At 46.0% G+C, this 23578-nt stretch overlaps 1 long non-coding RNA gene across 6 annotated transcripts in view; it reads left to right on the top strand.

The window, feature by feature from the left end:
* Positions 1-17562, top strand: part of LOC149195802 (uncharacterized) — a 108479-nt gene extending 90917 nt beyond the window's left edge. For 2 of the 6 annotated variants that reach the window (XR_016254620.1, XR_016254621.1), the window contains 2 exons: positions 13498-13612; positions 17299-17561. This is a non-coding gene — a long non-coding RNA (uncharacterized LOC149195802). Of the gene's footprint in view, positions 1-13497; positions 13613-16121; positions 16202-17172 lie in introns of all 6 variants that reach the window. The other 4 variants (XR_016254617.1, XR_016254619.1, XR_016254618.1 and 1 more) reach the window with 4 other exon arrangements.
* Positions 17563-23578: the final 6016 nt, after the last annotated feature.

Below are 23578 nucleotides of genomic sequence, written 5' to 3'. Positions count from 1 at the left end.
GGAATTATAAACCAAAGGACTCCCGCCTCCACACCTTCTCTCTCCATGAGGCCGAGGCAAGCAGCAAGAGTTCGGGCAAGCACTGGGGCTTTCTAAGATCGATGAATTTGAAAACCCGGGAAAACCCGAGCTAAAGCAACCCCATTTAGAATCTATCTGAGACTATCCTTATTGGTAGAGGGAGATTTATGGTTAGCATTTCGAATAAGTCATATAACATGGGTGGGAACGGCACGAGATAAGATCGTGGGTGTGCACGCACAATTCAGTTGTTTGAACAACAGCGGCACATCTTGGGACATCGGCTGCACTGCGATTCGGAATGGATATAGCAGCAACGCGGCCGAGCACCTCCAGTTGTAGTTGGCTAGCCGCCCTTACTGATAGCAACGAATAAATAGGCTCAACGTCCATGAAATTTGAAAGTAGCCGATCGCGGCGCCGCTTACCCTCTAGCGCTCGCTCATGAAATGCGTTAGTTCTGATAAAAGAGTTTATGTATAGTATGTCCTTCCACCCCACCGTGCTTCTCTTAACCCATACCGCTACCTTAACTACAGAACTCCCGCCCCGGTCCGATTGCGAGCCCCAGGCCTCCAAGAAAGCACGCATTTCTGCCTCCTTATAACTATGTCACTTTCTTTTCCCTCTTTATTTCCCTTGATAAAGAAGGGCAAGGTGCTCAAGCAGAATGAAAAATTACCTATGGTTAGTGAGCGATAGGGAGAGAGGCAGGCAGATAGCCTATCCCGCCTGGCTTGACTGTCCGCAGGCAGTGCGCGGTGAATCAAGCTAATTCATCTGTATATGAGCAAGTGACTTCGAGCCCGGTAAGCCAGCTAGGCAAGCCGAGCATAACAAACTCATCTCCGTGCTTTTCCCTCTATCCTTTTCCGTATCCATGCCTTAATAGCTTAATAGGATGGTCTGATGCATGTAATATGAAGTAGGCAGGCGTTAGAATGCTAGGATCAGGAATACAGCTGTAGGTTGAATCGACGGTCATCGAAATCGAACATCGATCACTGCGATTAGAATGCCTACTCTCAGTAGAAGGTGCGAAGACTGCATCGTCATATAAGATTTCGTGCATTTCTCTCTCTTCATCGAGACTAAATTGGGTTATACATTTTGTTATTCGATCACTTGTTCATTACACGTTCTATCTATATTGAATAGATGGTTATTCTTATGATTATGTAGTATAAAAAGGCCTTATTTATTTGAAGTCTTCATCCCTGCCTGACGTGAGGGCCTTTCAATTCATGCCTGATTGCCCATTGATGCTTTTTATGTGTGTCCGCTGGTGATGGACGTACGTCTGCTGGAGTTGGTGCTGTTGGCGCTGTGACTATGTCTGATGAGGGTGGGTGGGAGCTATGGCTTCTTCAGATGAGGTTGCTTTTCTTCGAGATAATATGTCTAAACTAGATGGCTCAACTAGAAATAATGGTCTGAATCCTAACCAGACTAAGTATGTCAGAATGTGTGGGCATACTTCCAAAGCTAATGTAATCTTCAAGCTCAAGGTTCAGGTTCTCATGAAGTCTGGTAAGCAGGGACTAATCCTAAGATGGTTCTATGGTTTGATGATTTGATGAGACTAACTAAGCCAAGGTGTGTTGGCATACTTCCAAGGCTTCTGTCTCCTCAAGCTCAAGCTCTTCGTGAGTTTGTTTGTTTGATGGGCAGACTGCAGAATGAAGCTAACGATGTATGGGCATACTTCCTAGTATTCTGTGTCCTCATGCTGAAGCTCATGTGTCTTTGGATGGAAAATAGACTAACCAGAAGAATCAATGCTCAAGTTGGTGTGATTGTAATATCGCATGGAGACTAATAATGCTCAATGGTGTGGTGTTGGCATACTGCAAAAGCATCTAAATCCTGAAGCTCAAGGTTCGTTGTCTTGGTCTGAAGGGTGCTTGTAAGGGGAGTTCTAGTTCTCGAAGGTAATATAATCCTAAGCCTGGTTGGTTGTTTGGTTGGCTTCTTGATGGCTACTAGCTCATCCTCAGGTTAAAGCTCCTGGTGAGTGTGATTGGTAGTTCCTAAGCATCCACATGCTCAAGCTAAAGGTGGTTTTTTGGTTGGTTTAGATGGATACTAGATTCCTGTAAGACTGGATGACTTCAAGGTCAGAGGTGAGTTCAATTGTTATAAGGTTGGTCTAATCATCGGCATGGTGCGTATGTGAAATACTAAGAAGCATCTGGGTTCTGACTCTAAGACTCCTAAGCATCTTCAAGTGTGTAGGCATACTTCATGAATTGTAAGACTCCTAAGCCGGTGGTGTTCTAAATCCTTCTATGAGATGTAAGGTTGTTTGCTTGTAGGAAGTTTGTCAGACTGTCTTAAGGTGGCTAAGCTGTTTCTAGGGTTCTACTGCGTCTAGTCTTGTTCTGAGGGTTTGAAGGGAGTTATACAGATAAGAAGGTATGCGGATTCCTTCCTAAGCAGGTATTGTAAGGATTCAAGGTCTAGTGTTTAATTCCAAAGATCTAGCTTCCTCAGTCCTTCTAAGCTAATGTCTCAGACCATCTTCAGATTGTCTCTGTCCTTCTTCGGAATGTTGGTTTGCTTCTTGAAGGATACTAGAGCCTATGGTGTAAGCAGCTTACGTATTATTCATATATTATGATAGCTTGTTTCTCTGTATTGGTTACTAGTAATCACAATGCATAACCTTATGGACAGTGTTCACATAATCTACATGCCTTAATTACGATAAGCTCTTGTTCCTGTATTAGTATAGCTTGATTACAGTGATATCATAACTCTTACATATTACTGATATAAGCTCAATGTAAGGATATGGAATATGAAGCGTATAGTCTAATCACTTACACGGTATCAATTGATGTACCATATATAATTTACTAAGCTTAAACTCCATATTAGTAGAAGCTGTAATACATTTATACCTATAACTATTTCACACATATGGCTCCGATTCCCATTGAATTGATTACAATGATTACTCTTATTCAAGCATTGTGTTAGCTTCTCACTTCCATGGGACTAATCTGATGAATACCTTTCTTACTAGTATATACTAAGCTTATACGAGCTCATATTAACCCTTTCTATTCATTATGGTATTCCTTACATCACTATTACTAGTATGATTAAGCTCTCTATGTGTAATAACAAGCTTGTGTTCGTAGATACGTGTTACTTATGTAATCATATCGAGTGAGCTTAAAGCCCTATTCCATACAAATCATACCTTGTTGAATATGAAGCTCTATGGGATTAGCTCATCCTCATACTATGATTAGTTTCCAATATCATGGATAACATACAACACATTAAGAGTGATTGATTACGGGAATAGGATTGGTCATCATTCAATGAACACTTAAGCATGAGCCATCACTAACCTGTAGACCAACCTGTTATGGAGTTGAACCATATTGCTTCTATTGCACTATAAGGGTAAAACAGGTAGTTAATCAAAAACCTGATAATACTTGTACACATAGCTTGAATCAATGGAGTTAATTCATCTTATCATATAAGGTGCCGTAAGGCCGCTTGACCGTAAGGGAAAGGTGAGTAAGGCCGCTCGACTAACAGGCCGCCATCATGCGAAGCATAGCTCGACCGTCCTCTATTCTCATTTTTATCGGATGTTTTTGAGAAGGGGCATCTGGGGGGATGACAGCTTCTTTGTTGGCCTTTGTCAAGTCAATGAATTCCTCCAGGTCTTTTGGCTCATTTTCTATCACAGGGACATCCCCTAATTCATCTCTTCCTTTCTGCCCTATCTATTGTCCTAGTGCAGATTCTTATCCACTGACTGCGGACCTTGACAACCCTGCTTGAAAACCCGGGGGGATATGTCAACTATTCTTGAGAGCTGGTAGGAAGTGATTTGGTTCCAGAAGCTCCACTTGTACTATGTAGGGTTAACTAATGTGTGATAAGTATCGGGGAAGAAAAAACTGAAGATAGATTAGTGGTCTTAGTGGGCGGAGCATTTGGATCTCCCCCTAAACCTAGGCCTTTGGGCCTTTGCACTGGTCTAATGGGCTCTGTGATGCCCTGGCCTTCTTTCCCCAGTCCCCCTTCTCCTGTAAATCCCATGGATTGCATCATGGGAGTGGCCTTGGGATAAAGGGGGAGTTCTAATGTTTCAGGAGGAGGTGGCTCTATAATTGAGGCATGAGGCTCCTGTTCTACCTTCTTGATTATATCCTCCATTGGCACTATCTCCCCCATATCCTCCACTGTCCACCCCACATCTTCGTCCTCATCCTCGTCATGCACATCATCATATAGCCTGGAAAATGCCTCATCTTGAAGGATGCTTGGGGCATGATCCTGTTTCAGAAACATCCTCATTCTCCACCACGCCCCCCTTTTATGTCTGCTAAAGTTGTCTTGTTGAACTTCAGCTCGCCTCTGCTTAGTTGGTGCCTTGAACTTCATATCTTCCTTGGTGACAATGGCACCAGGAGGCCTATAGAAAGTGTAATATAGTGGTAAGCTGGAGCTCTGAGGTTGAGGCACTTTAACTAATTGCTCTTCAGTCCTTGATGAGCCACCCTCCCTTGTCAAAATGGCATCCACCTCCTCTCCTTATCAGTCGAGCCCCTCTCCTTATTAGTCGAGCGTGCTACGCACCCTGACGGACCTCGTAGCTCTCTTTGTTTGCCAGCTTCTCCTCCCCCGGTCTAGTCTCGTGATCTTGAGGATCAGGTACTTTTAGTCTTTTCTCAGTGCCTATAAGGAAGTAAGGGTCATACTTCCAAGGAGAATCCAAAGGAAGATCTAGACTTTTGAGTAGTTCCAGGGCTTCTTTAATGCCCCTCTTCTCATTAATAGCATAGCCCCCCATGACCACAAGGAAAGTCATCCTGCCCTTCTTCTTAGATTTGGTGAAATGCAAATTATCTATCTCTACCATCAGCCTGACATACTCCAACATGAATACCCTTGGGGTGAGTAGCCTGGGTAATCTGTAAGGAGCCTATTGGGTTCCATATAGCCTTATCACAGTGAAATCAGGCCCTAGGAACCAATCTCCTCTCTTGAGGGCCTCTCCTAACTGTAGATAGGGCTTAATTTCTGCTGGCATCTACTGGGGGGACTGGTTGTCAATTATGGTGTAAGCTTGGTGCATTAATTCCTTTGAGGGGAAGAAAGAAAGTCAATTCGATCCAGCAAAAAGCATAATGACATATATAATAGCAGCATTTTCTGCTAAAGCGTAATTACTAATTGAAATGCATAATGACATATGCCCATAGCAGCATTGTCGAAAAAAAGAATCAGAAATGCATAATGACATATATAATGCCTCTCCCGGTGGTCGAGCGATGGCGGCCTTATTAGTTCTTCTCGTTTCATTTTACTTATTGGGTGGCCCCTATCAAATAAGTAACTAAAAAAGTCACTAACGTACCTCTCCTCTCCTCTCCTCTCCTCTCCTCTCCTCTCCTCTCCTTATCAGTCGAGCCCCCTAAAGGGTCCTCTCCTCTCCCTCTCCTTAACAGTCGAGCACCTAAAGGTGATGGCGGCCTTAACAGTCGAGCCTGCTTACGCATCCTTAACAGTCGAGCCTGCTTACGCATCCTTATCAGTCGAGCCGATGGCGGCCTTATTAGTCGAGCGTGCTTACGCACCCTGACGGACCTCCCACGTTCCTCTCCTGTTAGTCGAGTCACTTAACGTACCTCTCCCATAGGTCGAGAGTTCGACAGGCTCACGATGGCGGCCTTAGCAGTCGAGCCGATGGCGGCCAGTCGAGCATGCTTACGCATCCTGCCGGTCCTCACCCTGCCGGGGGCATCCTCTCCTTTATAGTCGAGCCTGCTTGCGCATCGATTGATTTCGGTAACTAGAGAGATAATAAAGAGAAGACATAACTCCATAACACTTACTTTAGCCCATCAAGAAAAGGAGGCGGGGAATACTTACATAAGGCATGGCTCCCAGTAAGGCCTTGAAAGTCACGTTCGGGGTGAATACTGTAAGGCCTTTCAAGGTCCTATTTGAAGGTGAATCCTTCCTTCGTTCGAGAATAAGGCCTTGAAAGGGCCTCCTAAGCCCTTATTTCATGAAAGATTGACCTTGAAAGGTAGGTCTAAGGTCTGATTTTGAAAGGCCTATCTAGTAGGGTTGGCGAAAGGTAGGTCTTATCACCTGAATGAAAGGTCAATCCTTCTCAGATAAGGTCCTCTCCCTTATGGTCGAGCCTGCTTGCGCATCCTGAAAGGCGAAAGGTAAGGAGGATAACCAACCCTTCTGCTCAGGTAAGTGAATCACCTGAGCTCTGCGAAGGTAAGGTTATCCCTTGAGCAGAGCTCAGGCTTTGAAGGGAATAAATATAAGTAGCCGCCGGCAAGAACAAGTCTTTCGATTCAGCCAGCCCAGCAAGGTGAACCCTATCGGTTATACCCCCCCCTATAGTCGAGGGGAAGGTAGGTCTCGGTATAACCTTGCGGACTCTTCAAGTCATTATTGAGAAACGAAAAGGAAGCCTTTACGGATAACCAATTAATTTTCGAATATCCGAGAGATACTTCACCCAATAGATGGGTACATAAAATGGAAAGATCGGAACACGAAAATAGATCATATACCGATACGGACTACCCATTTCAATTGTTATGGTTCCCAAAATATAATACCTATACGCGTTTCCAAGTTTTGATCGATATCCGCGGAGTTGATTATCCCTCTCGAAAACGAAGATTTGAAGCGGTTTATAATTCACCAAGTACTCGGTATAACCCACGCATTCGTGTACAAACCAGTGTAGACGAAATAACACGAATATCTCCGGTAGTCAGTCCATTTCCATCAGCCGGCCGGTGGGAGCGAGAAGTATGGGATATGTCCGGTGTTTATTCCATCACTCATCCGGATCTACGCCGTATATTAACAGATTATGGTTCCGAGGGTCATCCATTACGAAAAGACTCCCCCCTGAGTGGATATGTGGAAGTACGCTACGATGATCCGGAGAAACGTGTGGTTTCTGAACCAATTGAGATGACCCAAGAATTCCGCTATTTTGATTTTGCTAGTCCTTGGGAACAAATGGCGCGTAGCGACGGATCGGATAATGAATAATCTAGGGCGGGCGAATAGATAGGAAATGCTTGAAATACCAAGCGTCGAATGCGGAAGTTTCGATCAAGATATTCGAGGGAGGGTGGGTGGAGAGACGAAAGCTTGGCTGCTTTACCCCACTCATTTCAATAAGGGAAGGGGTTCGGTTCGAATCCGGACGTATCTGTTATGTATAAAGGTTCCTAGGGGCATATGTCATTATGCTTTTCTGCCATTTCGATTTCTTCCCCTCAATTCAAAATGAGAGGGTTTATCAGGACCTTGAATAAGGGGGGCCTGACTCTTCAAGTAGCTTCGCCTATAACGTTACAGGGCCTTGCGCTGACCAAAGCAGAAAATGCTGCTATTATAACAGTAATTACGCTTTCTTTTCTTTATTTGGGGGGGTTTATCTATTGCTCAAGGCTGCCTCTAGTTACTTCAATTATACGAGTCGATATAAGGAAGCAACACTTCGTCAAGTGATCTATATATCTAGGGAAAGAAACAGCTAGTTAACCCTCCACAAGGATAGAGTAGTACTCAACCAAGTCATCCTCCTACTATCGCCCTCCTACTATCGCCCTACTACTCACGCTCTACTACTCACGCCCTACAACCATACCTCCAGTTCAAGCCCAGTGGACCCCCATCAGTAAGGGAGGGTACATTCTATCCACCGCACAGGAACGATTGACTCGGCCCAGGGGCCAACGACTAGAGTCTAGTCCTATCCTTACAACCCCCTATCCTTCCCACTTTATATCCCTCGCCCAGGAACGATTGCCTCAGCCCCAGTGGGGGAGCTGGACAACCACCGCTTATTCCCAACTATAGAAAGTTCCCTGATTCCGAAGAAACAGCAACAGGATATCGGATCTTTTATAGAGCGGGATTCTACCATCATTTTGATTTCGGGGTGATTCTATCTTCAGCTACTATAGTACCTCCGCCAAGCCGGAGAAGGAAGCCTACTGCACTAACCACAGCAATAGATGGGTACTCGGCTGCTAGCCTTACGTTACCACAGGGATACCAGAGTCAAGCCCTTACTCCTACCACTCGAGACCGGGCCCACCATATCTACTGCTCGAGACTCTTCCAAGGACCCTGAACCCAAGGAGCGGATCGGCACTCACTTGCCCTCCCACCAGGGCAGGCTACTAACCCATCCTCGTCTCAATACCCCTTTATGAACAGACAATTCCATCGGTGGTCTGATGGGGTGCTACCACCTACAACCTCACAGATGAAAAACTAGCTCTCTTAATGTATATGCCCATTATTTACACCTACATGCATTAATCTACTTTATGCATGACTCCAAGGTCTTTCTTAACCAACAACAAATGGTGCTCACTCATAAGGTCCGGAGGTCTTGCTCTTCCGAGGGCAAGGAGAAACGCCAAATGGAGGGAAAGGTTTCGTATGGTCTCGTCTGGTCCGTCGTTCCAACAATAACGAACATGGATGGATTTGCTATTCCAAGTGGTGTACTTAGTATCTTAAGACTTAGTATCTTAAGAAGAATCTCCATTTTAGATCCCTGATGAGGAGGAATGTGATTCAATTCATCGGATCCATCAAAAATAGGTTTGACTATGGCAAAATGTCAAATGAGAAAGTATGGGGGCTTTTATTAGTCCTCATTGGATGGGAAGGGGAAACGACGATATGGCTCACTCAGATATGGCCCACTTATATATAGCCTAACTCACCTCACCTGATGATAGTGTGCTCTTCTCTACCCTATGTGCAGTAGTGGAACTTCATCAGAGCGTAGTATGCTCCATTCTCCTCAATAGAATAGAATAGAGTGCAGCAGTTGGTAGTATCGTTTCCTCTATAGAAATATAATGGAGTGGGGGTGCTAAGGACCCCCTCCTATTAACAGGACTCATGCTGGATGTGTAGTAACACCTCTATTGGTGGACCTACCTCATAGATGTGCTCCTAATCAATAAGGTTTTGACATTTGAAAACCACAAAATGAGCGAAGGTTTTTCAATATCGTACCCACCCGAACCAACACATATGGAACCGGGTTGTCTATTATGGCAAGGACGTAGATATGGCGCGATCACATATGTATCATCTTGAGAACGTCTATATGCAATTATATGCAATAATAATATATAATTGAATTATGAACTTGCTAATGCTAATTAGAACTAGTGCCCACTATGATGATAACGACTATTGTGGATGAGAACACTGGTGCTACTATTGTGGGATGACCGGGCTAGCAATGCTTGACCTATATTTTCACATAAACTGACGACGACCTATCGGCGGACTTATTGGCTGATGTCAACCACTAGTAGTGGAAATGGACCTTCCCGATCGATAAGCCAACATTCACTTTGGTAGCTGACATCGATTCACCGTGTCTCGCTATTAAGGTCCGGCAGGGGCTCGACTGATAAGGATGCGTAAGCAGGCTCGACTGTTAAGGCCGCCATCACCTTTAGGTGCTCGACCATAAGGACCTTTAGGTGCTCGACTGTTAAGGAGAGCCCCCCCACCCAATAAGTAAATTGAGAGGAAAAAACGATTCTTCGCCGACTCAATTTCTATCATTCCCTCCCATCCAAGGATCGAGCAGAAGTAGATACACCAAGGAGTCTTTCCAGCAGCATTTCTCTTACCGTAAGCTAGCAAGCACCGCTCTTCCCGTCAGCAAGCATCCCTCCCATTAAGGTCCGTTAGGGAAAGAGTTAGCTTGCTCATCTTCTTTCCATCCAATAGAGATCTCTACGATCGAGATTCTTTCCAATTGATTGTCCGAGCCCCAGAGCCAATAGAGTAGTGGTGGCTAAAAAGAAAGTAGTGGCCCCAGGCCCCCCTTGCTCCTGGATCCGACCTCTATCCCCATTCCCGCTTCTATGCCCCATTCCCCACCCTCATTAGTGCAATGCGCCCCTATAAGTTTAGTATTATTACCGGCCTGTGGGATGAAATCATAATAGGGGGGCGAGGAGCAAACAAGCTGTTCTAAAGGCCATTGGGAGGGCGAGTCATATCATAACTGGCTGGAAGAAGTTCACAATTCAATCTCTCAAAATCTAATAATAACATATATAATATATGCCATGACTGGAAGAAATGCATAATGACATATATAATGAATGAAATGAACAGATCCCCGATGCCAGGACACTAGCGTTATAGTTTCCAATCCGAACCACGGCGCACGCGATAGTACAAAGCTGTATGGTTAGGCAGACACCCCGAACAATGGGGCGTCTGCCTAACCACCGGCTTTGTCCTGCCAAGCTTCTCTTCTGGACACCGTGGTTGGAAAAGGTATCCTAGAAGAATCTTAATGCTCTCAGGCTATCTACATTACACTTACATACATTTAGTAGTTATCTAACTACTCTATGCATACAAGAAAAGAAATGATCCTACCTAAGTTATGGAAACTCACTTGGCTCATGTTACAGCACTGAGGCTATTATGGGTTATAAATTGAAATGATAGAATGAATTTAGGGCAAGCACAGCACTAGGCCAGGACGGGCATAAAACTTCATTAATCAAATCATGAAATGTTAGAATGATGTTTTGTTGTCATTTAAGCTAGCGGGTTGTGCACAGTGCCTACTGTTCAGTCAAGGTGGCAGAGGCTTAGTCTTGTTGGGCTGAGCCAGGTGTTATCATGGAAGATGCACAAAGCCCTTATGAGCATGAAGCAGACATCATAGGTGAGGACCTGAATGGGATCAATTCAGAAACTGAGTCCAATGGACAAACAAATAAAAAGACCTCTCCCAATATTGCAGAAACCATGAGGAGCTTGACAGTAGAACTTCAAAGCTGCAGAGCAGATAATGAAATGTTGATAAAATCTAAGGAAGAACAGAACCAGTTGAAGGCTTCCATGCTGCAAAGTTTGATAGACATACAAAGACAAATGCATTATGGACAGAATTCAAACAATCATGCTAGTAGGACCAGGGATAGCTCCAGGAGTCATACTCGCAAGGGGTCCCACAGTACCAAAAGAAGGACCTCCGGTGATGATACATCTACACCATCAGCATTCTTGAACAGTGAATCATCTACCTCTGGAGATTCATTGAGCAGTTCGAGATCTTCTTATCATAGGTAGAAAAATCATAGGTAGAAAAAGAGAAAGAGGCCTTATAGAGATAACTTTCAGGGAGAATTCAGGAAAGTCAAACCACCTACTTTTGACAGTGAGGTCAAATCCGGGTAGGAAGCTGAGGCTTGGCTTCTTGGGATAAGGAAGTATTTCCAGGTTCATGATTACTATGGAAACATGAAGGCCAGAATCGCCATATTCAATTTGAATGGCAGAGCCTCACTTTGGTGGGAACACCTCGAACAGAGAAATCAAATCAGCGAAAGAAAGATCGTCTGGAAGCGGTTCAAGAAGCACTTTCAGTAGAAGTACCTCTGTGGCAGATACTATGATTGTCAAGTCAAAGAATTCCATGAGTGAAAGCTGGAATAGATGACCATGGATGAATATGTGAATAAGCTATTGGAGCTACTGAGATATGTCAAGTACATCAGAGATGATAAGGTCAAAATCCATCATTTATGAAGTGGATTACCTAAATACTATAGAGACAAAATTGAGTTTGATGAACCTCGAACTTTGGATAAGGCCATAAGAAAGGCTAAGTATTGCTATGAGCAGAACAATAAAAAGCCCGAAGTCCACAAGGATTGGAAGGACAAGAAGAAGTCAAAATGTGACCAGAGAAAGAAAGGGTTCAAACCCCGCCTTATAAAAAGAAGCCAAATAGTTATAAACAGAATCAGCCAACACAAAGTGAGACCAAGCCAGCTGAAGCAAAGGGGAAAAGGACAAGAGAGCCTATTCGATGCTGGGGATGTGGAGAATAACATTCACTCAGAAATTGTCCACATAAGAAGGTCCGGAGGTCTTGCTCTTCCGAGGGCAAGGAGAGAAACACCAAGAATGTTCACAACATTCGGGGGGCTACAACTGTTAACGATGTAGCAAAGACTATCCCTAGGATCTATGCTACCCTGGAAGACCACCAAGCAGATAATCAATCAACAGTACTGAAAGTTTCAGGTAAGATTGCTAAGCAATACCTTTCCATTCTAATAGATCCAGGATCTAGTCACAGTTATGTTACACCTAAAGTGGTTTCAAAATGTGCTCTTAAGAAGTGTAAGCATAGCAAGTCATGGCTAGTTCAATTAGCCATTGGAACCAAGATAGAAGTTAGTGAAATGGTGGAGAGATGTCCACTAGAGCTGAATGGAATCTTCATACGAGCAAACTTGAATATTTTACCACTTGGTTCTTATGATGTCCTCATTGGTATAGACTAGTTGGAAGCACATCGAGTTCAACTTGATTGCCACAATAATACTTTTGATTGCATTGATGAAGTAGGTTATCCCAGGGCTAAAGGAGATGTTCTAAGTTCCCTTTATTAGGAAGACCGCAACATGGTTGATTAGGTTATCCTTATCTATTCTATCTTATTTATAAAGAGTCTTTCCTTCCTCTTGGATCAAACTTCCCCTGGTCCCTGTGATAGCAAGGTACTTAGAAGAGGTATTGAGCATTCGAGCAGAGATCACCAAGAGGAACCCTAAGCTGTAATTGAACAAGATCAACACCTATTTTCTGGAAAGAAAGCTGAGAAAGCAAGTAAATAGAAGGATACCTTACAATATCGTATGGAATACGAATTAATATACCTCAATCTCAACCAGAGAGACCGACCGGTGAAACCCCGGCTCTTTCCTTCCATCCCCCATCCATCTCCTGCTCTGAAGGGAAGGTAAGTGAATCAGTTGGTGCTCTAGGTATTAAGTCATTATCAGAGGAGGTCCAACCCATTGTTCTTCTGCTCTCAACCTTGATCCTTCATTTGACTTATTGGGTGGCCCCTCTAAATAAGTAACTAATAAGCCATCCTTCCTAGATCAAATTGAAGAGGATGACTTCCTTCTGTGCAGTGCTCCCATCAACCAGGGGCACCAAGAGACAGAGTGATAGCAGCACCATGAAAGACTCTAGATCAATGCAAGAGGGGCCCCCTTCCCCCCAGGCCACATCCCCAAATCCCTCACCATATGAATAGTGAGTGACCCCTCACCATATGAATAGTGAGTGACTCCGTCCCTATGAAGAAGTAAGGGCCCTCACCCATATGATGAGTGAGCGTTAAAACCCTCACCATATGAATAGTGAGTGACCCCTCACCATATGAATAGTGAGTGACTCCGTCCCTATGAAGAAGTAAGGGCCCTCTCCCTCTCCCTTATGGTCGAGCACCTAAAGGTGATGGCGGCCTTAACAGTCGAGCCTGCTTACGCATCCTCTCGATGGCGGCCCTCTCCTCTCCCTCTCCTCTCCCTCTCCTCTCCCTCTCCTCTCCCTCTCCTCTCGATGGCGGCCTTAACAGTCGAGTACCTAAAGGTCCTTATGGTCGAGTACCTAAAGGTTCAATTTACTTATTGGCCCCCCCAAATTAAGTCAAAAAAAGGGTCGAGCCTGCTTACGCATCCTCTCCCTTGGGGTCGAGCACCTAAAGGTGATGGCGGCCTTAACAGTCGAGCCTGCTTGCGCATCCTTAACAGTCGAGCACCTAAAGGTCCTTGGGGTCGAGTACCTCTCCTTATTAGTCGAGCGTGCTTACGCACCCTAAAGGTCCTCTCCTTAACAGTCGAGCCTGCTTACGCATCCTTATTAGTCGAGCGTGCTTACGCACCCTAAAGGTCCTCTCCTTAACAGTCGAGCCTGCTTGCGCATCCTCTCGATGGCGGCCCTCTCCTCTCCCTTATGGTCGAGTACCTCTCCTTATTAGTCGAGCGTGCTTACGCACCCTAAAGGTCCTCTCCTTAACAGTCGAGCCTGCTTACGCATCCTTAACAGTCGAGTACCTAAAGGTCCTTATGGTCGAGTACCTAAAGGTCCTTGGGGTCGAGTACCTAAAGGTCCTTAACAGTCGAGCACCTAAAGGTCCTTATGGTCGAGTACCTAAAGGTCCTATGGTCGAGCACCTAAAGGTCCTTATGGTCGAGCGATAAATCCCTCTCCTGGACAGTCGAGTGTGCTAACGCACCCTCACCATATGAATAGTGAGTGACCCCTCACCATCGGAATAGTGAGTGGCTCCGCCCCTAAGTAATATGGGGCCCTTTGGTCGAGCGTCTAAAGACCCTCACCCATATGATGGATGAGCGACTCCGTCCCTTGAATTAGGGAATTTCCCACGAGATAAAGGAAGGAGGCAACCCTATTCATTCCCTAATCACTATCCAACCAATACTTTTTTTAGTTAGTGCTACTTTGTGTCAAGCCTAAAAGAAGACAGGCAAGACAACGATGAAGAAAGAAAGGTATGCTGATGAAGATAGATAGGGTCCGGCACCAAGGGATTTATCTGTACGCATTAAACCTTGTGGCACTGTCAGGGTCTTACGTATCGTGTGGGGGTGGTTTATAAATCATAGCCAAAAGAAGGTTTATAGAGCCTAGTCCCTCACCATATGAAACTAAAGGTGGGGGGTGGTGGAACCAGGAAAGGAGTGTCATGGGCACATTCTGGAAATAGAGAAACCGGGCTGGGGAGCTTTTCCTAATTCTCAAATAAGGGGATACTAATTCCCTTATAAGAGGCTGATCAAAAAAGCCAATACTAACTTCCAAAAGGTGTTGGCGGTTTGGGTCAAGGGCCTTCGATGGGTGATTCGATCTTCCAAAAGGTGTTGGCGGTTTGGGTCAAGGGCCTTCGATGGGTGATTCGATTTCGAAGGTCCCGGAGGGGCTTGCGCTTCCTAGTGCAAGGAAGCATGAAAGGTCTTGTCGGAGGGAAGGTTCAATCAGCAGTCAAGGGAGAGTCAGCCGTAAAGTGATTCGTCGGAGAGAAGCAGGAAGGCAGTCAATATAGAAGCATGAAAGTTCTAAGTGGGAAGGTGGTTCCTAAATAGGTAGGTTAGTTGGCTGGCTGGCCCCCCCAATCAGGTAAGGTGGGTCGGATTAGTCGAGCGAAGCAGAAAAGGTCGAAGTCGGAAGGTGGGTAGGTATTTAGGAAACACAGAAGGTAAGGTATAGAAAAGGGAAGGGGTTGTGTCATGCCATAAAAGCCATCCACGCTATTCTGCCCGGTTATCTAGCTGCTGTACGTACCTCTCCTCCTTAAGCGCTTCCTTCATTCATCCGATTGATATAGGGAAGTAGTTAGTAAAAAAAAGTGAATAAGTAAGGTCCGGAGGTCTTGCGCTTCCGAGGGCAAGGGAAGATTGGTTTTATGCCATCCATCTCCATGCTATGCAATGCCATTCCTTCCGCCCGGAGACTCTAAGGGTTCATAGCGAGACTTACTAAGCTAAGCGCTTCATTAATGCAAGTGTTCTAGGGCAAGTAGTAGTTAGGAAACACATCCATAAATGGTCTAAGTATAAGGGGCACGTTAGTGTCGGTCCTTCTAAGAGGGTTCTTAGCGTCCGTTTCCTAAGCATTAATTAAGTAAGTGTTATAGGGATCCAGGTCTTCCGGTGGACAGGTAAAACATCTATAAGTAAGTCAGGGGTGGTTTAATGCCTGCCATGCTATTCATCAATCTGGTCGGGTCTATAGCCCATACTTGCCTAAGCGCTTCTGAATTCATCCAATTGGTATAGGGCAAGTAGGGAAACACATCCATAAGTAAGGTAGAAGGAAGGGGTTGTTTAATGCCATCAATGCTATGCCATTCATTCTAGCTGTAACACCGTACCTTGCTTTCCTAACGTCAAGCAAGCAATAAATTCATTTGACTTATTGGGTGGGGGGGCGTTGGTCGAGCCGATGGCGGCCAGTCGAGCATGCTTACGCATCCTACCGGTTCAATTTACTTATTTGGTGGCCCCTCTCAAATAAGTAACTAAAGAGCAACTAAAGTTTCAATTTACTTATTGGGCTCTCAAATAAGTCAAAAAAAGGGCCCTTACTTCTTAGGGGTCACTCACTATTCATATGGTGAGGGCCTGCTTATGCATCCTCTCCTCTCCTCTCCCTCTCCTCTCCCTCTCCTCTCCCTTATGGTCGAGTACCTAAAGGTCCTCTCCCTATGGTCGAGCCTGCTTACGCATCCTTAACAGTCGAGCACCTAAAGGTCCTTATGGTCGAGTACCTAAAGGTGATGGCGGCCTTAACAGTCGAGCCTGCTTACGCATCCTTAACAGTCGAGCACCTAAAGGTGATGGCGGCCTTAACAGTCGAGCCTGCTTACGCATCCTCTCGATGGCGGCCCTCTCCTCTCCCTCTCCTCTCCCTCTCCTCTCCCTCTCCTCTCCCTTATGGTCGAGTACCTCTCCTCTCCCTTGGGGTCGAGTACCTCTCCTCTCCCTTGGGGTTGAGTACCTCTCCTCTCCCTTGGGGTCGAGTACCTAAAGGTCCTTATTAGTCGAGCGTGCTTACGCACCCTAAAGGTGATGGCGGCCTTAACAGTCGAGCCTACTTACGCATCCTTATTAGTCGAGCGTGCTTACGCACCCTAAAGGTGATGGCGGCCTTAACAGTCGAGCCTGCTTACGCATCCTTATTAGTCGAGCGTGCTTACGCACCCTAAAGGTCCTCTCCTCTCGATGGCGGCCTTAACAGTCGAGCACCTAAAGGTCCTTATGGTCGAGTACCTAAAGGTCCTTAACAGTCGAGCCTGCTTACGCATCCTTAACAGTCGAGCACCTAAAGGTCCTTATGGTCGAGTACCTAAAGGTCCTCTCCTTAACAGTCGAGCCTGCTTGCGCATCCTCTCGATGGCGGCCCTCTCCTCTCCCTTATGGTCGAGTACCTCTCCTCTCCCTTGGGGTCGAGTACCTCTCCTTATTAGTCGAGCGTGCTTACGCACCCTAAAGGTCCTCTCCTCTCGATGGCGGCCTTAACAGTCGAGCACCTAAAGGTCCTTATGGTCGAGTACCTAAAGGGACGGAGTCACTCACTATTCATATGGTGAGGTCCTCTCCTCTCCCTTATGGTCGAGTACCTCTCCTCTCCCTTGGGGTCGAGTACCTCTCCTCTCCCTTGGGGTCGAGTACCTAAAGGTCCTCTCCCTATGGTCGAGCCTGCTTGCGCATCCTTATTAGTCGAGCGTGCTTACGCACCCTAAAGGTGATGGCGGCCTTAACAGTCGAGCCTGCTTGCGCATCCTCTCCCTTGGGGTCGAGTACCTAAAGGTCCTCTCCCTATGGTCGAGCCTGCTTGCGCATCCTCTCCCTTGGGGTCGAGTACCTAAAGGTCCTCTCCCTATGGTCGAGCCTGCTTACGCATCCTCTCCCTTGGGGTCGAGTACCTAAAGGTCCTCTCCCTATGGTCGAGCCTGCTTACGCATCCTCTCCCTTGGGGTCGAGTACCTAAAGGTCCTCTCCCTATGGTCGAGCCTGCTTACGCATCCTCTCCCTTGGGGTCGAGTACCTAAAGGTCCTCTCCCTATGGTCGAGCCTGCTTGCGCATCCTCTCCCTTGGGGTCGAGTACCTAAAGGTCCTTATTAGTCGAGCGTGCTTACGCACCCTAAAGGTGATGGCGGCCTTAACAGTCGAGCCTGCTTACGCATCCTCTCCCTTGGGGTCGAGTACCTAAAGGTCCTTATTAGTCGAGCGTGCTTACGCACCCTAAAGGTCCTTAACAGTCGAGCCTGCTTGCGCTTCCTCTCCCTATGGTCGAGCACCTAAAGGTCCTTAACAGTCGAGCCTGCTTACGCATCCTTATTAGTCGAGCGTGCTTACGCACCCTAAAGGTGATGGCGGCCTTAACAGTCGAGCCTGCTTACGCATCCTTATTAGTCGAGCGTGCTACGCACCCTAAAGGTCCTCTCCTCTCGATGGCGGCCTTAACAGTCGAGCACCTAAAGGTCCTTATGGTCGAGTACCTAAAGGTCCTTAACAGTCGAGCCTGCTTACGCATCCTTAACAGTCGAGCACCTAAAGGTCCTTATGGTCGAGTACCTAAAGGTCCTTGGGGTCGAGTACCTAAAGGTCCTTAACAGTCGAGCACCTAAAGGTCCTTATGGTCGAGTACCTAAAGGTTCAATTTACTTATTGGCCTCCCAAATAAGTAAAAAAAGGTCGAGCCTGCTTACGCATCCTTAACAGTCGAGCCTGCTTACGCATCCTTATCAGTCGAGCCGATGGCGGCCTTATTAGTCGAGCGTGCTTACGCACCCTGCCGGTCCTCAACGAAGACTCAACTAGTAAGGAGAAGACAAGCGGCTATGATGGATAGAGTAAGGCAGTGAATTAGGCAAGCCCTCCTTCCTTGCCCTCCTATTCTTCTCCGATCTTCTCTGTTTCATGTAATCCCAGCTAAAGTGATTGGGCCAGCTAAAGTGATTTGATCGATATAGATCAATACGTTACGCCTTGATAGATCGAGATAGATCTAGCCTATCACTTCTATCCTGTCCCCTACGAAGCTAGGAGGTGTTAGTCGAAGCTATGAGGTGGCCTGCAGAGCTAACAACCCACGCCTAGATGGATAGATTCTTTTCATAACCTTTTGATTTGAAAGTGATATAACAGCTATCCTTCTGACTAGACCTATAGAGATAAGACTTAGCCCAATCAACCAGACATACACTTACATAGAAGGACTGATAGATACCCTACCCTACAGCTAACTTGGCGGAGGTTTTGATGCGTAATGACATATATAATGAATGAATGCATAATGACATATATAATATATGCTTTGAATCTCCCTCATTCATCAGAGTGGAATTTCGTATATCTGAGGATGCGCAAGCAGGCTCGACTAAAAGGAGAGGATTTGATTACCGCTTTAGTCAGGTGACTTCGGTTCGGGCAGGATGTGGTACAACCGAACGAGGGCTTGAAAACATAACCAACCCGAACAGGAGGCCGTAGGGCGTGTCAACGCGAGACCCCCCCCCAATATGAGGTTCTTGGAATGCGACGGGACCCTTCGCTATGCTCAGGCGAGCTTGTGCTTTATATCTTCTGTACCGTCGTATGATCAATCGGACTAAACACCACTAGCTATCTATGATCGAACCTTCCTATGATCGAGCTAGCTATGGTGCTTCCCACATTCATTTGAAAATAATATTCGGATCGGATAAGAGCGAACCTATTCATGATTCCAGCCGGCAGGACCAGGGAAAGAATCAATCAACAATGTCACATATCTTAGGAGCGAGATTAGTTCCCAATGAACAAGTAAGAATCGCCCCAACCGAAATTGGTGGAATTGGACCTAAAGAAGCCACTCAGGTTCGTTATCGATTAGGTATAAGTGAGAACATAAAGGTGAATGAGTCAACTAAGTATCAGATCGACCAAATTGAACGAATAATAGGTCAAGATCATGTTGTTCATTGGGAATTGAAGAGGGGAAAACGAGCAGACATCGAACGATTCATTCCTATTTCTTGTTATCGTGGAATTCGTCATCAAGATGGATTGCCCTTACGCGGTCAACGAACTCATACTAATGCTAGGACTTGTCGCAAATTCGGAATAGTTCCGATCGGAGCAAAAAGAAAGAATGATGGCGATCCATCGCACGCAAACAAATATGAAGGTTATCCATATTTCTTCCCCTCAAATTGATTTCTTCCCCTCAATTCAAAATGAGAGGGTTGATCAGGACCTTACTGGCTGGGTTGACCCAGGACCTGAACCTTGAAGTCCCAGAAGAAAACCCACACTAAATACCCCAAAGGCCTGATTCTACGACCAATATTTTCACCTAGCAGAACAAAATAGGTTACACTGTGCTTATAGCAAGACGACGGTTAGGAATGGAAGCTGAAATGACACCCGCCGACCCACTGATACCTTGACTGCTTCGCCTCACCTTACTACTTCGAACTTGACTTATTCGACCCACCTTACTACTTCGAACTTTCATGCTTGCCCAGCGTTTTGTTGCCCAGCCTGAGAGGAACCTGAAAGGACTGCTTGCCCTTAGAGTCATGCTTCTTTCACCTTACCTCCGACCTTGATTTACTGCTTCTTCACTCGACCTTGAGACTTACCCCTTGAATGCTTGCCCAGCGTTAGAGTACTGCTTGTGTGAGAGTCATGCCACCTTCCGAATACCTTGACTGCCTTCCTGCTTCTATATTGACTGCCTTACTTCCGACTTACCTCCGACTAATAACTTGACTGCCTTCTAGATTTCATGCCGCCTTCCTGCTTCTCTATTGACTTCCGCCTTCCTTCCGAACCAACACCTAATCGATTAGGACCCGCCGCCTTACGAACAAACACCGCAGGGTAGACGTGGACGGATGTTCTCTTTTGGAGATGCCCAGTTAGCGCAAGTATGAGGGATTGATTGATTTATATGGAAGGATGAAGTCTTCGGTAGATGCCCAGTTAGCGCAAGTATGAGGGAGATGCCAAGCTAGCTGAAGGAAGGATGAGGGCCCCTACTCCTTTATAGGGGTCACTCACTCATTCCTATGGGTGAGGGATTCAAATGGACGGATTCAGTCTTCGGGAGATGCCAACTTACCGGAAGGATGAGGGCCCTTACTTCTTCATAGGGGTCACTCACTCATTCCTATGGGTGAGGGATTGAAATGGACGGATTCAGTCTTCGGGGGATGCCAAGTGACTGGAAGTCTTCGGGAGATGCCAAGCCCACCACCTAACCTACCCAACCATATTGGGGGTCATTTCACCTAACCATATTTTGGGGCCAGCCAACCGACTACCCTAACCATTTAGGAACCGCCTTCCCACTTTTCACTTGAATGCTTCGAACCACCTTCCGACCAAACACCTATCCTACCTTTTTAGGACCTGCCTTACAAACCACCACCTGACCCACCTATAGACCTAGACGACAGATCCCTATACCACGAACTTCATGAATCGCTTAGGAGGTACAGCTATAGATAGACCGGGATGGGACCGGGTCAACCAACCCTTACCCTTCTTACTGCCCAACTTACCACTACACCACACGATAGACTCATTATACTTCACACGTCTTAGATTAGCTTCGATACAACATCCACCAGCGTTCCAGAACACTGACTGAATTAAGATGCTGGGTATATGAATATTGTCCCAGCCCGAGGGAGTATATCAAGCAAATCGGTTCATGATTCAACTGAAACTTCAGCTCAATCAAATTCTCAATATCAAGTAGAAATGATGTCGGACAGAGCCCAAAACGAGCAATTTCAGTGGTGCAGCATCGCGTCTCGGTCAGTGATTACTTAGTCAACTCGCAGGTAGTGGCCAGATTCTTGTTCCAGAAACACGCTTATTCCGGGTGGTCACTTAGGTTCGATTCGGCCAAACCTATAGTGTCGATTCTTGCCACAGAAACATGCATATTTATATATAGACGAGATATACAAGCACGCTGATCAGTCCCGCGGATTGGGAGAAATTTCGATCGATTTGGATGGGAGAGAGAGAAACTAGTCTCAGCCTAGTCTTGGCTAGGTTTTCCGTAGTCAATGAGAAATAGTAAAGGAAAGGGCCTGCCCGAATCCCACCTCCCATTATTGCTACGTTCTACCCTATAGTCCGGTTCCGCAGGCATATGTACGATAAATAAACGCCCATAGTAGGCATATGGGATAGGGCCATTCGAATGGAGAATGAGTACGTCGGGATATCATTTCATATGTTCATTATTGATCCAGTGCAGTTGCAGTTTCCCCACTAGTTGCATAGCCGTAAATAATCGCTGACCAAGTTGATCCTGAAGCAACTGATCGAGTTCACCCAGTCAGAGCAACTTTGACTCTTCGGCGCAAAATGAGTTTTCATCCTCTAAACCCCGGCCAAAGACCACCTAGAATCATGCCGGGACCACTACGAGCAAGAGCAAGAGCAAGAGCCCCAATACTGCCCCGAATAAGCCGTGTGAACAGCCGGTTCAATGATAAGGAGAAGCGCGTCGGGTAGAAGGCGTAGATAAAGAAACGCTATGGGGGCAAGAGCATTTATGAGAGGTGTGTAGTGTACTATGATCACAAATCAAAGTGTATCCCTCTGGCCCCTGAACAATCATAAGGTGCGTCAGGAATAGGGCTAACCAGAAGCCCCCGTAGAGAACAAGATCAATGAGGATCAATTCCAAAGGCCCGGTTCCTATCGAGGTCCATCCTAAGAATTCATAAGACCGAAAGTGCTCTCGATTAGGAGAACAAACCCAAGATCTATATAGCGCTGCTATAGCCTTGCCTCTATCTCTGCGACCCACCTTTACTCTGCTAATTTCATTTTTAGAGCCTTGACGCCCAGCAGGATCTCTTCCGGCACCTACCTTGATGTGTTTGTATGGAAAAGGCATGGGGAAATAGCCTACCCTTGTATTCACTAATGAATGAATGAAGCAATCAATTCCTTACCCTTAGACCCAACGAAAATGATTATGAATCATTGGAGGAACTGAAGATCCAATGCTTTGCTTTATGTCCCTAGTCTTTTCTTTTTGATGATACTACTTAAAACAAATAAGAAAGGCGGTTCTTTTCGAAGCTATTCGACGCGGCGTTGTAGCATGGATGATAAAACACCAGCTATTTGGAGGGCCACGATTACGCCTATTGTCTCGGACCCACAATGACTATTCTCGGTGAGTGGTGTTGTTAATACGTATATATTGACTGATAGTACGTACGACTGGCTCTCTTTCTTTACGATAGGACTTTGTTGTTGCTAATAGCATATAATAGACTCGACCCTTTAGCTCCAGAGGGAGATCGAGGGGCGAGTTGTAGAGCCGCTCTATTGACTAGCCAGCCACAATTAGGTGAGCGAGGTAGCTGCGCTTTGAAATAGGCGGTGCAAGACCAGACAGATATCGCACTTATAAGATTTCCTAGGCAGTACTTATCGAATGCATCAGCCCTTCCAGCCTTAAGAGAGGGCTCGGAACTAGGCACTTCAATTTTCCCGAAGATGATGTAACCACCCTCGAATCGTGGCTATACTTATCGTGGCCATACTTATATCTAATCTTATATCTAATCCGTTCTAATCCGTATTGTAATGTGTTTCCGGAACTCATATTTCCTTATTCCTTCCTGCCTGCGGCTGATAAGGTAGCGAGGAGGAACCCGTCATTGTCGAGATTATTCCTGCGATATGAACTAGCCAGCCTAGCCAGTGATTGGTCTAGCCAGCCACATCCTAGCCAGTGACTGAAGGCGAGTGACTGATCTCCTAGCCAGCGAAATATCTGACCCTGATGGCTGTAAGTAGGTGAGTAGCAATAGTAGGCGGGGTATGGAGAGAATAGGGAAGTAGGTGGCTCCTCCTAACGAGTCAAAAGAATCTAGTCTGAAAGGGATTGATGTAATTAGGTGTACTGCGGCTGCTGCTTGTTCTCTTCCTCGATCTAGGAACCCGCCCCCCCCCCTTAACTAAATAAGTAGAGGTAGCTGGGCGTATGGATGTGCTAGTTTCGATCACAATTTGGCTTTTCGCCTTATCTTGATGAATTCGACCTTGCTTGACCTTTCTCTTCTTGATATCTGGGTGACCCAATGAGATCCGATGGGCATAGGCGTGCGTTTTCTACCGGTGC

Source organism: Pinus tabuliformis, chromosome 2_2, assembly GCF_031772625.1.
Source record: "Pinus tabuliformis cultivar Carrire ecotype Pingquan chromosome 2_2, CPIR1, whole genome shotgun sequence".
Taxonomy (NCBI): Eukaryota; Viridiplantae; Streptophyta; class Pinopsida; order Pinales; family Pinaceae; genus Pinus; species Pinus tabuliformis.
This window is presented reverse-complemented; position numbering and strand designations above follow the sequence as displayed.